The sequence below is a fragment of the Lathyrus oleraceus genome, chromosome 7 (assembly GCF_024323335.1).
Source record: "Lathyrus oleraceus cultivar Zhongwan6 chromosome 7, CAAS_Psat_ZW6_1.0, whole genome shotgun sequence".
NCBI lineage: Eukaryota > Viridiplantae > Streptophyta > Magnoliopsida > Fabales > Fabaceae > Lathyrus > Lathyrus oleraceus.
The window spans coordinates 342,879,651-342,894,444 of NC_066585.1; the positions used below are offsets into that span (position 1 = coordinate 342,879,651).

General features: G+C 29.7%; 1 long non-coding RNA gene across 1 annotated transcript; it reads right to left on the reverse strand.

The window, feature by feature from the left end:
* Positions 1–5,867: 5,867 nt before the first annotated feature.
* On the reverse strand, positions 5,868–13,366 carry LOC127107681 (uncharacterized). Its single transcript, XR_007795795.1, has 2 exons — positions 12,945–13,366; positions 5,868–6,093 (listed from the first exon to the last, which is right to left on the reverse strand). It is a non-coding gene; the product is annotated as an uncharacterized LOC127107681 (long non-coding RNA).
* Positions 13,367–14,794: the final 1,428 nt, after the last annotated feature.

The window sequence follows — 14,794 nt, forward strand, 5'->3', positions numbered from 1 at the left end:
ACGGTATAAATAATTGTTTTTGGATATTATTTAATTATATTCTAATACTATTATATAAAAATATCTTAATATTAATTATATTAATGGTTTATTATTTAGAAATCTTAATTGATTAGTCGTCAATTTACATTATAAACTCAATTAGATTTCTATTTTAATTTTCATATGATTTTGATAACTTATTAGTTGATATGAGATCAAATATAGAAGATATAGTGATAGTTTATTTTAAAATATTGATAACTCTGTCTAGTTATCCCATTATATATGACATAAATGTTTGGCTATAATAATTATTTATTATTTTGAAGTCTTAGTTGAATCATAACTAGAATTCAACATGTTCATCATTTATTTATGTTTTAAAGTATTGCTATCAAAATATTTTATTAAAGATATAAGTATTTCTAATATAATAGATATAAAATATCATTTAAATTTAGGAAGATTTTATGTATGTTTCTTGATGATGTCTAAGATATCTAACTACTATAATAAATTTATTTAAAATTTTGTTATTATAATAAATTTTTAATTGCTGTTTTAAATTTTATTTTTCAATTATAGTGAAGTGTTTGCTATTTATTTATTTATATGATTTATTATTTAAATAACTTGTATGTTTAAAGTACAATTATAACTTTTTATCACAGTATTTAAAAATAAATATTGACACGCACACCACTAATAAAGGGATTTGTCTTGCTAATAGTGCAACTACTCACATAATTTTCAAGGATAAAAAGTATCTCTTATTTTGTGAAGCTAAAAATTGATGTCAACAATTTATGCGGAACCTCAAAAATAATTAAAGGTTCTAGAAGAGCAAGTGTTTTGTTATGTGGGGGAATAATATTACACATTAAGAATGCATTATGTTTCTCTAATTCTCATAGAAAATTATTAAATTTCAAAGATATTAATCTAAAGGGATACCACATTGAAATAAAAGACGATGGATATATTAGATATCTTTATATTACACAACATAATTTGTACTAACATATATTAGTACAATTGATAGGGTAAGTGTATCATATGTTTAGCTTGTTTTACTTTCGATTTCTTCTATATTTTTATCATTCCTCTTCGATGTTATGCATTTTTACTCCCCTTTTATGTTTGCAAGTAATAAGAGGTAAATGGGGCGAATTGGGACGAAAAAGGTAGAAGATTGCATGAATTAGAGCCTTCTAATGCAAATATTCCGAGGACAACACGGTCTGGTCGTGTCCCATGACACGATTCATGTTGCCCCCTTGAAGTCCCCTCCATACATCAAACCTGAGGTTGGCACGACCATCTCATGTTCCAAGACAAAGGCGCGTGTTAGCACCTTAGGCATTTACAAATTCTTGACTTCTTTGCTAAGTTTATGACCTTTTGATATTTGTAACCTCCATTTCTTTTATGATTGGTGTTAAGTGGCAATTATGCTCGAAATAAGTGTAAATTATTGGTGATTTATGATCTAATTTAGTATAAATAGAGTCCTAGAGTTTGAGACAAAAGGGGGAGACACCTGAGAGTGACACTTAGGGAGGATCTATCACTTTTTCACTAGAAATTCTTGAAAAACTTATTATTCTCTTAAATCTCTTAGCTTTAAGCTTGGTTACATTCTAACTTTGAGCATTTTATAATATTGTTATTAGAGTCTTGTTTTCATCTTATTTTCATTTTGTAATTTAATTTATTTACCTTTAATCTTTTACTTTTCCACGACTACAAATAATACATTTCATGACAAAGATTTGCCTCATCCAACAAAAAACCGAAGTATAATGTCAAGGTGCATCATGTTTTATTTCTTTAATAAATAAATACCACATATTTTCTCGGTTTCTAAATATAACCGAGAGGAAAAATAATTCATGACATGTTTCAAATCGCAGTAAGAGTAGTTTATGCTTTTATTTCTTTAAAAGTGGTGATTTTTTTTATAAAAAAAATAATGATTTATTCCTTTTCTTATATTTAATAACTAAGTGATTATATTATCAGATTTTATTATAAAAGCACTCGGTAATTAGATTTTATCCTAAACCTAACTTATATGTAGCCGCTTCAAACTTATACGCATCATACTTTAGGATGGATTGTAAGATAGAAAACATATTCAATGTTCTTCTATCTTAAACAAAAAATTTCTTCTTCTCTTGCAATTCATCCAACATAATGGTGTTGACGTTGTTCTATTTTTGGAATAACCTTCTTATGTTGTTATTCCAAGAAAATATTTCATAATTAATTGTTTTTCACAATTGACAATATTGGGAAATTTATTCATAAACATTGTATAAATTGCAAGCACAATTATCTTGTTCTCTTTCATGTGAATGCATTTTCCATGAAAACATTTGCACAAGATAATGAAATCTCTCTATGATGAATTACAAGTGCAGAAAAAAATTATGCTCGGTAGGAACAGATAACTTATCAAAAATTTAAACAAATTTGTTATTCTCCAAGAATCCATAGTCAAAATCTAGATTTGTTTAAATAATTTATTTTAATATTCTGTATAAACAATGTAATTAAAAAAAAAACTTTTTCCCCTTAGTTTTTTACAAAAACCGAGAGGTATGTGGTGTTTGGGATGAAATATATTTTATTGTATTTTTTATTTAAAAAGAAATACATTTTACCTCAGTTTTGAGTAATAATCGGGGAATATATAAGTGTGTTTATTGAGTTTCTTAATTGTCCTTAAACAAATATTTATCATCAATTTAATGAATATCAACGCTCAAGACACTGTCATTAGTTGTCATGGCGGAAAAAATCACATAGTTGCCACCATATTTTATTCATTTCTAAGGAATAAGGGAAGTAACGATAAAACTCTAAGACGACCATCGCAACAATATGGGTTCGAGAGTTAGTTAAGTGAGGGAAATGTGTTAGACATTCCTCACCTCTATTGTACTCAACGGGAATCATAGTTGTAAGGATTGATTGTTTATTAAGGGATGTCTGTCTAATTATTAATTTCTTACTTTTATATATTTGATATTTACAAAAAAGAATTAAAGAGGGAAAATGTCAGTTTTAGGTTAGTGGACTCGCTGAATTTCACAATCTTTTGTGCCTACGTATTTTCATCGAGCGATGAGAAAATTAGAGTCTACGTAGTTCGACGGTTTGTTGGTTGATTGATTTGAGTTTATGAAAAAAAGATTGTCTTGGTTTTGAGTTAGATGCATAGGACAAAAACTTAGTTTAATGAGTTTTTATGGATTTTAACTATGACAAATATTTTTGTCTTTTTATTTTGGTTTGATTTTTCAGTTAGATAATTTATGTACAATGATATATTTACAAATAAAAGTTTTATTATTTTTTGTATTTTAAATTTTAGATAATATTTTTGTATTTACAAATATTTTTTATATTTTTTATATTTTTTATATTTTTTATATTTTTAATATTTATTATTTTTACTTATTAGATAAGCTAAGTTAAATAAACAAAATTAAATAAGCTAAATTAAAGGGGTGTAAATTGATGGGCTTAAGGTTAAGAAAATGTGATGGCCCAAATACAGACTATCTCGAATTTAAAATTATACAACTTTTAAATTGAATTAATTAAAAATAAATAAATAAATATGAAAGTAAAAAACAAAAGAAGAAATTGTGAAACTGATCCCTTTCTTTCTCATTCTACGTTATAAATAGTAATTTTAAATTGACTTTTTCAAAAATCAATTTTCCAATTTAAAAAAAAAACATGAATGTTATTATCTCTCTCTTTTTTCAGGGTATCTTCTACCTTGATTCAGTCTGTTCTTCTTCCTCAAATCAAAATTTTAAACAAAACAAAGCAAATAATTTCAAATAAAAAATTATCATCATATTTTATATTGATAGTGATTGTGGTGTTGTGTTATTGTGTGAATCATGGCCATGATTTTTTCATTTTGATTTAGGAATAAACTTGAATTGATTTGATAGTTTTGGAAAGGTGATGATAGAAAAACCGCGTGAAAGCTCTTTTTGGATGTGTAACCGTGTGCTGATTTCTCATTATTCTTTAATTATTTTCTTAAAATTAAAAATCATATTACTAATATTAGAGTAATGACTACTTATATCAAATGATTTTTTTTATAATAATAATAACTAATAACAATAATCAAATACATACCTACTTTTCAATTTTCAATTTATCATAAGAACTAATAATATCAAATAAATTTTTTTTTGTATAATAGTAATAATAACAATTAATAATAAAATAAGACAATAATAACAATTATAATAATAATAAAAAATAAAATTAAATAAAATAAAACAAAAAAAATGAGAAAAGTCTCACAAAATAACAAAACAAATTCTCTCAGAACTCAAATTCATGACCTCACGCTCTTATATTCATCACACTCTCTATTTATCAAATTGACTATCATGATCATTCAAAATAAAATAGAACAAAAACGAATATGGTACTAAAATTTTATTTATTTATTTATTCGGACTCTTTTTAGAATAAAAGGGCATAAAATGGAAAATAATATTAATAGTTTTTCTAGTTTTCTGACTCTTTTTAAATAAAAGTACATAAAATGGAAAAATAATATTTATTTTAAAAAATTTAATTAAAAACAAAATTAAAATATAATTTATTTTGATTAAAAATAGAATAAAAAGGGTTAAAAGAGAAACACGTGCTAATAAAATGGAAAAGTTGGGATTCAAATTCGGGAGTTCGTGCTTGTACTTCCTTAAATTCTCACTTCACTACTAAATGAGTTATCTCATTTATTCGTAATAGAATTGGGGCATAACATTAGTGATCCGTGTAAAATTAAAAACCCTCATTATAAAAGCATTTTGGATCAAAGTCTCATAAAAATTGATAATGAAACATTTGACAAGAAAACTTTGAGGCCTAAAAAAATATTATTTTATTTAGAAAAATTTCTCTAAGATGAATTGCAAGAGTAAAAAATTATTTAGTTTTAAGGTTTGTGTTCTTAAATAATCATATAATTGAATATTTATTTGATTTATCTAACATTTTTTTATTTTATATCAGAAACAAATGAATGCAAAAGTCATAGAGAATATTTTGCATCCAACATTTGATCTTCCTCCATATCAAATGAAACGAGGATCCCCAACATTTGTTCTTCCCCAAGATATTCAACCGTTGTTCTTCACCGACAGTGATGACAATGAATCGGATTTAAAACTTGTTATATATTTTTAATTTAATATTATGTGTAAACAATGTAATATTTTGTGTAAAAACAATGTAATAGTTTGTAAACAAATTAATTTATTAATATTCTGTATAAACAATGTAATGAGTATTTAAAAAAATATTTTTTTCCCTTGGTTTTGACCATAAACTGAGAGGTGTGTGGAACTAATTTTGAAAATATAAAAAAGTTATCGTTGGGAATTGAACAAATGACCATTTAAACCATCACCTAGGTTATTCTAAAACCGAGGGGTAAAGTGACAGTTTTTCATGACATCATTCATTACCTTGCCTTTGTAACCGATGTTAAATCAACTTCGTGTGCGAGGTTAAATGTGTTTTTCTAGTAGTGTACATGCATTGTTTATAGTCTATATTATTTTTGTTGTTCATCTCAGTATGAGTGAGTAGATTCCTTAGGGACAAGGGGTAATGTGAGTCCATCTTATTGACACGATGCAAGTGTATGGTTATGTGAAGTAGTAAAAAGTTATCGAACCACATAGACCAATGGTTTAAGTACTAAATTTCATCCTATCAATGTATATCTAGAGGAATCAATAATATGAGTTTTGGTAAAAATAACTTAAATAAAAAAGAACTTAAATGAAAACAACTTAATTGCAAAATGACTTAAATTCCAATTGAGGCAAACAAGATTTATGGTTATGTTTCTCATTATAAAACATTTGTACAATCTGAGTAACTTCTATTACGAAAGTTCTGACATGATTTAGTTTCCACTTTGTTCTTCATGTTTTCATCCTAACTTTTAATCGCATGGCCAAGGTTTCTTCACTTGTAAGTAACCATGTTTCTTCATATTTCATCCATGGCATCTTCATTCCAAATCTTGATAGCATGACTTCATGTGAGTAGAACAACCTACATTCATATTGCCATATGCATATCATGAATTGAAACATAACAATGTTATGCATCATTTTACATACACCAAACACACAAGATAATTTGGCATTTAAGTTTCCTTCATCACATACCAAATATTTCAAACCAAAACCAAGCAAAGCCAAAGCCAACTAGAAGCCCATAGCATAACATCCATCAACCATTCACCCAACAAAAATCAACATATTTCCATTCATTCATTTCAACCAATCGAGCATCATAACAAGCATTAAACCAAAACTTCAATTAATAGTCCATTAATAAAAGTCCATAAGCATGCACATTGATCATCATGTTCATAGCATACTTTTCCAATACCTAATAACGACTACAATGACATTTTCAAACAATCCACAACATTGCATCACATCAAATTATCATCATATTCAGTTAGCATTCAAGTTCCATCACTAACTTTAATCAAAACTAACAAGATTTTTTTATCAAATTGCATATTAAGGAGTTACTAACAGGCATGTGCGTCATTAACATACATTTCCCCTAACAACCATTACAATCATTACAATTAATAGGTTTTTTACTTAACATAAGTTTAAGTTTCAACTAATAAAACAGTAGCATTGCACGAAAGCAGTCCATAACAGAAATAGCTTAACATATCATCCACCTTCACCAACAAATAGAACTAATTGCATACGTTCAGAATTGACAGAAATTCATTTCATTTAGATTTAATTGCAAATTACAAGCATTCCATTTCTAACATAACATTGCATCAACTAAATGCATAACAAAATCAGTGGACTTTCATAATTCATTCACTATTAACACCTAACTAACTCACAAATCGAAATTAACAAATAACATATTCTCTTTTCATTTAACATCTCACAAATCCCTAAACTAATAACTAACTAACCAAATCCTATAGCTAACTTTTAACAGATAATTAACAAAACTTAATCTCTAACTGATTTGAACTATCACGATTTAACAGAGTTAATCCATGTTAAATCCACAATTAGTATACAGCAGAAGCAGGATCGAAATATGAGTAAGAAAATATAGAAATGGTAGAGAAAGTAGTAGAGAATTTTATTTCAAACTTATTTGAAAACTTGATTACAAAAGAAACTTAAATCCCCTTATATAGGGAAACAAAGGCTTACTATTTAAGCCGGTAACCTTTACCTACAATAGTAGGTAAACTAAAAACAAAAAACTTTTACAAAAGAAAACTAAGTGCATACATTTATGCCTAGAGACAAGAGATTCTTATTCCTTTAAGATAAGAAGATAAGATTCTTTCTTATCTTTTGCTTTGCCAACTTTTGCTTTTGACAAGATTCTTATTCCATTAACCTTGTCTTTTGCTTTTGACAAGATTCTTATTCCATTAACCTTGTCTTTTGCTTTTGTTTATGATTCTTTTTCATTATTGCTTTGAAATGGCAAACAAGATAGTATTCTTTCTTATCTTTTGCCTTTCATTATTGATTTTTATTTTTTGCTTTCTCTTTTGCTTTTTGGGCCATGGATTGTATCATTGCATCCCAGAAATCTTCTGCAGTTGGGTCCTCTGTTTGGGCTTTTCCTGCCAAACAGTCAAAGTTGTGGGAATCAATTGATCCCATGGAAGAGCTGGTCTTCATAGATGAATTCTCATCTCTTGATGCTTTTGCTGGAAAAGTGGAGAAGAATTGATTCTTCATATGGTCCAAAGTTCTAACCATGATTTCATCTTCAGATTCATTTGGATATTTTCTCTGGAAGAAGTTCTTCAAATTTCCCATAGACATTTGTTGGGAGCTTTGATCTTTGACCTTATTACTTTGGTCTTCAGCTATAGCTAATCGAATTAAATTTCCTATTTTCTGGACTTCTTCGGAAATCATTTTGTTCCACCATTTATAGAAGAAATTTCTTTCTAAAATGGGTATGTTGAATTTATCTTGAGATATGCTGATTGACCATCTCCATATCCATGGAATCTGAAATTTAGTAAAGAACCAAAATGGACATTGTCCGGTGATTAAATGATCAGATAAAATATTTGCAATGAGTGGGCTATTGTCACACCAGGGATTGTATAAATCAAGTAATTCTTTGGGTAATATTTCCAAAGACGGACCAAATTTAGTCCACCATTCATAAAACCAATTTGGTATAGGTCTATTAATCATCTCTGGATTAATAGAGAAAAACCAAGAATGCTTATTCTTGGGATTCTGATAATAAAAAGCTTGAGTAAAAGCCTGGACATAGTCCCAGTAATTGAAGTAAATATACTTTCCTTCTGCAACTCTTATTGCTTTTTCACCATTTGGGTTAAGACCCCATTCTCTTGGTAACAGGATTTTATTAATGTGACATTTACTGAAGTTTATAAAACTTTCAGGATTATTATTCTGATAATGGTGAGTAAATGTTACCGATTCGGTAATGGCTAGAAGAATTTCTAGGTAAGGCCTAGATTTCCCATGTAGGCCTGGATATCCTCTTGATTCGAGGTATCTAGTTTTGATAGACCATCCATCATTTGGATTGATTTTGATATCCTCTTCATCAATATACATGATTTTTTCAATTACTGGATTTTCAAAATAATCCAATTGCTCTTGAGGTGGGTTATTAACCGCAATTTCTTTGTAAGATGTACTTTTATTAGATGAGGAGGAAGGAATATCTTCCTTTTTAGATGAAGATGCAGGTAATTGTTGCATTTTTCTACCTTTATAAACTGTAGTCCAATCCCCTATTAGAGGAATGTTTGATTCTGGCTGGGGTAACATATTGTTACTCCCCCTTCCACCACGGCCATAACCGCGGCCTCTTCCCCTATACGGGGTCATCATTTTTTCCCTGCAAAAATTCACGAGTTAAATAATCAGCAAGTGAATTATTTTCACCTTTAATGTGTTGAATGTCAAATTCAAACATAGATAATTGAGATTGCCAGCTAGCAAAAATTTGTTTAGCAACAAGATTTTTAACATCTTTTTCAATAATTGATTTAGCTGAGCTACAATCAATTTTTAATAAAAATTTCTTATTAAGAAGATCATCTTGAAATTTTGAAATGCATTTTATAATAGAGAGCATTTCTTTTTTGATAGTAGAATATTTTGATTGGACAGGATTCCATTTTCCAGAGGTAAATCTAACTAAAACTTCTTTTGATGTATCAGGTATAATTTGTTTAAGGATTCCTCCATAGCCTAAGTCAGAAGCATCTGTTTCAACAATTTTGAAATATTTAGGATTAGCAAGGGCAGGATCGAAATACAGCAGAAGCAGGATCGAAATATGAGTAAGAAAATATAGAAATGGTAGAGAAAGTAGTAGAGAATTTTATTTCAAACTTATTTTAAATTACAAACCTCTTAATAAAGTGTTAAAATGGATTAGATATCTTATTCCTAATAAAAAAGATCTCTTAGATAGATTAAACAATGCTTTAATCTTCTCTAAATTTGATATGAAATCTGGTTATTGGCAAATTCAGATTAATGAATCTGATAAGTATAAAACAACCTTTACTGTTCCTTTTGGACATTATGAATGGAATGTCCTTCCTTTTGGGCTTAAAAATGCCCCTTCTGAATTTCAAAATATTATGAATGATATTTTTAATCCTTATACTGAATTTATAATTGTTTATATTGATGATGTCTTAGTTTTTTCTAAAACTATAGATCAACATATTAAACATTTAAAAATATTCAAAGGATTAGTTAAACATAATGGATTAGTTATATCTGCTCCTAAGATGAAACTTTTTCAAACAAAAGTTAGATTTTTAGGTCATGAAATTGACCAAGGAACTATAATTCCTATACAAAGAAGTATTGAATTTGCTTCTAAATTCCCCAATATTATTATAGATAAAAAATAATTACAAAGGTTTTGTTGGTAGTCTCAATTATATAGCAGATTATTATGAAAATCTTGCAAAAGATACTGCCATATTACATGCTAGGCTTAAAAAGAATCCTGGCCCTTGGACTGATAAACATTCTCAGGCAGTCCAAAGAATTAAAAACAAAGTTAAATGTTTGCCTTGTTTATCCCTTGCTAATCCTAAATATTTCAAAATTGTTGAAACAGATGCTTCTGACTTAGGCTATGGAGGAATCCTTAAACAAATTATACCTGATACATCAAAAGAAGTTTTCAAATAAGTTTGAAATAAAATTCTCTACTACTTTCTCTACCATTTCTATATTTTCTTACTCATATTTCGATCCTGCTTCTGCTGTATACTAATTGTGGTATATATATATATATATATATATATATATATATATATATATATATATATATATATATATATATATATATATATATATATATATATATATATATATATATAAGTTGGACTTAACATGGATTAACTCTGTTAAATCGTGATAGTTCAAATCATTAGATTCAGAACCAATCAGACTTCTCATCATCTCTGAATAACTCACAATCCTCCTAATTTTCAATCTCTCTGTAACTACTCAATCTCACGCAAGTGAAGGTGGAAGAAAAGAAGTGAATAGAAGAAGAAGAGCATAGGAGCAAACTCATACCTGATTCAAGAGTATCCATCTGGTTGCAATCATCTTCTCCATTACAACTGTTCACCGGAGCAAACCTCTGCTTCGGAGGTATTCAAATTCTTCCCCTCTCATCATAATCTTGTTATCATCGTGAAGCATTCACTATGAGGAACATTTGCCCTAATCTTTAAAATCAAATTTATACGTAATCACCACTTAATTTAGGTTGTAATAGTTAGGGTTCATAACTTCGTGTTTTCGATTTTAAAGAAATGGACGAAAATTGAGGAAAATCAATATGATAAGGGTGATATGAGGGTTTCAATTATGTGATTGTGGTGGTGATACGACCTCCGTCGCCACCAGAGGCAATTTCTGGTGCGGCGGAGACGGAGGTGGGACGGTGAGTGTTTTGGTTCATGATATGTTTGAATTCTTAACCTGACTCCCTCTATTTTCCTTACGTGGAATTTGTCTTAGGCCTTTGTTATTTAGAAAAGAAGGTTTCTGATTCCGAAAAGGAATTAGAAACTCTTAAGAAATCTATGATAGAGGCTACTAAAGGAAAAACTGAAGATGATAAGGGATTTTGGTTTAGATGGTTTGGATGTGAAACTTGTCACATTTAGCAAAGAGAGGTTAGAACTCTTCAAGCTAAATTAGACAAGGCTTTACAACCTAAAGTTACCTTTGCTATTGATCAATCACATTTTAGAAGTAACATGAATAATCCTTATCAAAAGTACACTTATGTGGTAAAGGATCAAGTTTGCAAAAACAACCCTCATCTGAACTTAAATTGTCTATATTGTTGCAAGAGGGGACATACTATTGCTAAATGACGATTTAGGAGATTTTTGGTTCCTAAAGGCATTTTTCAATGGTTTCCCAAATGCAACCAAAGTTTCACTCACACACAAGGACCCAATGAAAATTGGGTACCTCCTTCCCTTGTTTAATTTGTAGGTGGAATGTCTTGAGGATACAGAGAGAACATGGTTTCTCGATAGTGGATGCTCAAGACACATGACGGGTGACGTTTCCTTATTCTTTGACTTTGTGGCTACGAAGAAAGGATTTGTAACCTACGGTGATAATAACAAGGGAGCTATACTATAAAAAGGTAGTGTAGGTAATCTCTCCTCTACTACTATATCAGACGTCCTTTTAGTTGAAGACCTTAAGCACAATCTCATTAGCATTAGCCAATTATGTGACAAAGGATTTAGAGTTTCATTTTCAAAAGATTGTTGCATGATTGAACATAATGATAAAAAGAATGATGTGCTTAAGGGATGGAGGGTAAATAATGTATACATGCTTGAATTGAATGAAATATCTTTGGCTAGCGCTAAATATCTCGTCTCCATGAGTTAAGAAATTGAGGTGAAGAGTAGGAAAGGATATAAAGAGACGTGAAATATAGTAGATTTGAAGTATTGTTAAGTTTAAAGAAATAGAAATAAAATTGATAACAAAGGTTGGATAATTTCTATATTAAGATAACCAAGTAACTGTAATACAAGGGAGTGTACTTGTTTATATAGTGAAGTCACACATAGTATTCAAGTACTCACTATAGTCTACATTACATATTATAGTATTGAGTCACTTCTAACAAATTCAAGGTGTGATTTTCTATTTTTCCTTCTCTGTTCTCTCACCGAGACATAGAATTCCGAAACATAAAAAAATATGTAAGTTTGACATGAGTATCAAATTACATTAGTAGAAAAATCCTACTAAAATTATACATTTTTAATTATTTTTAAAAAGAATGGATAGACTTTGTTTAACTATGTGAAGTTCATTGTCATTTCACAATCTTGGCGATAGTAATTCATTTCATTTAGATTTAATTGTAAATTACCAGCATGCCATTTCTAACATAACATTCCATCAACTAAACGCATAATAGAATCAGTGGACTTTCATAATTCATTCACTACTAACACCTAACTAACTCATAAATCAAAATTAACAAATAACAGATTCTCTTTTCATTTAACATCTCACGAATCCCTAAACTAATAACTAACTAACCAACTCCTATAACTAACTTTTAACAGATAATTAACAAAACTTGATCTCTAACTGATTTGAACTATCACGATTTAACAGAGTTAATCCATGTTAAATCCAACTTTTATATATATGCAACATCATTCATTAGATTCAGAACCAATCAGACTTTTCATCATCTCTGAATAACTCACAATCCTCCCGATTTTCAATCTCTCTGTAACTACTCAATCTCATGCAAGTGAAGGTGGAAGAAGAGAAGTGACGAGAAAAAGAAGAGCATAGGAGAAAAACTCATACCTGATTCAAGAGTATCCAACTGGTTGCAATCATCTTCTCCATTTTAACTGTTCACCGGAGCAAACCTCTGCTTCAGAGGTATTCAAATTCTTTCCCTCTTATCATAATCTTGTTATCATCGTGTAGCATTCACTATGAGGAACATTTGCCCTAACCTTTGAAATCAAATTCATACGTAATCACCATTTAATTTAGGTTGTAATAGTTAGGGTTCATAGCTCCATGTTTTTGATTTTAAAGAAATAGATGAAAATTGAGGAAAATCAATATGATAAGGGTGATAGAAGGGTTTCTATTATGTGATTGTGGTGGTGATACGACCTCGGCCGCCACCAGAGGCAATTTCTGGTGCGACAGAGACGAAGGTGGGACAGTGAGTGTTTTGGTTCATGATATGTTTGAATTCTCAATGTAACTCCCACTATTTTCCTTACGTGGAATTTGTCTTAGGCCTCAGGCACATTCACTACACTACATGCACCCTTGCCAATCTAGTCACACACCCATCCATGACTTAGGTAATCTTTGGGCCTTTTCTATGGGCCCGCACCCATACTTGATTGGAAGACCCCAGTTTGCTTTGCATACCCCCCTATTTTTTGTTTTGTTTTTCTTTTTATTTGTTTTAATTGCTTTTTTTACTTGTTTTTTTCTTAATTAGACTTAATAATTTCAATACAATTTGCATGCAAATTATTTTAGGAATATTGATACTTAATTTTTAGATCCTAATGTGTTTTAATTCATTTTATATAATATTGAACCTTTAGTTGGAAATTAACTAGTATTTTGAATTAATTTTCAACTTAGAAATTGATCCATACACTGATTGTAAAACTTGTGCATGATGATACTTTGCCCCTTGGGTTTTTTCTTTGGACTCCATAAAACTCACATGTTCATCCTGATACATGTCTTGATGAATTGACCAAAATCATTTTGGTCGGTCTATCATTTCACTTCTACTTGAGCCCCCACCCAGTTAAGTGATCTTGGTCACTCTATAGGATTGCATCCTTGTTTATCATTCAATTCAATTTCTAGTACAAAAGGCATGGTGCAAAGTTTCAAGGCACACCCAGACTTTGAAGACTGGAGTATTGTTCAAGGGACAAAAAAGGTCATATATCAACACTTGTCAATTACAGTTCAAATTGTGTGTTATGAGCCTTAAGCAGTAGAGAAGGGGTGAGAGGGAGAATTTCTATCCTTATTCTGGATTTCTTTGGATACGATACAAATGACCCAGTTGTTCAGAGTATTGACCTATACTCATTGAATTTAGTGCAATTCGAATCAAACAATTGTCAAGTCTCTTTCTTCACAAGTAAAACTTCATCATATTGAGCATCAAAATGAATCTTCTTCAGCAACTTGTCAGTAGGGATCAGGATTACATGCCACGAGCCTTAAGTAGTATATAAGGTATGAGAGGGAGAATTCCTATCCTTATTCTGACTAACTTTGGGTACATGATGAATGGCCTAGTTGCTCATAGTATTCACCTCTACTCATAGACTTTAGTGCAATTCAAATCAAACAATTGGCAAGTCTTCTTCTTCAATGCTACAACAAGCAACCTTGCTCACTTAGACCACCATTCATCTCTTTGCTTGGGTTTACACACCACTTTTTTTCTCTTTGGTTTAAACGTCATTCCATCTGTTTAAACATCGTCTTCTTGGTCTAAACACCATTTTTTTCGATTTAGACACCGATCCTTCAGTTTAAACACCACACTTACTTCTTTTATTGGTTCAAACACCATTCTTGTCTTTTTCTTCAGTTTAAACACCACTTTCTCGGTTTAAACACTACTTTAATTTGCAATTTAAACATGTTCATCTGGT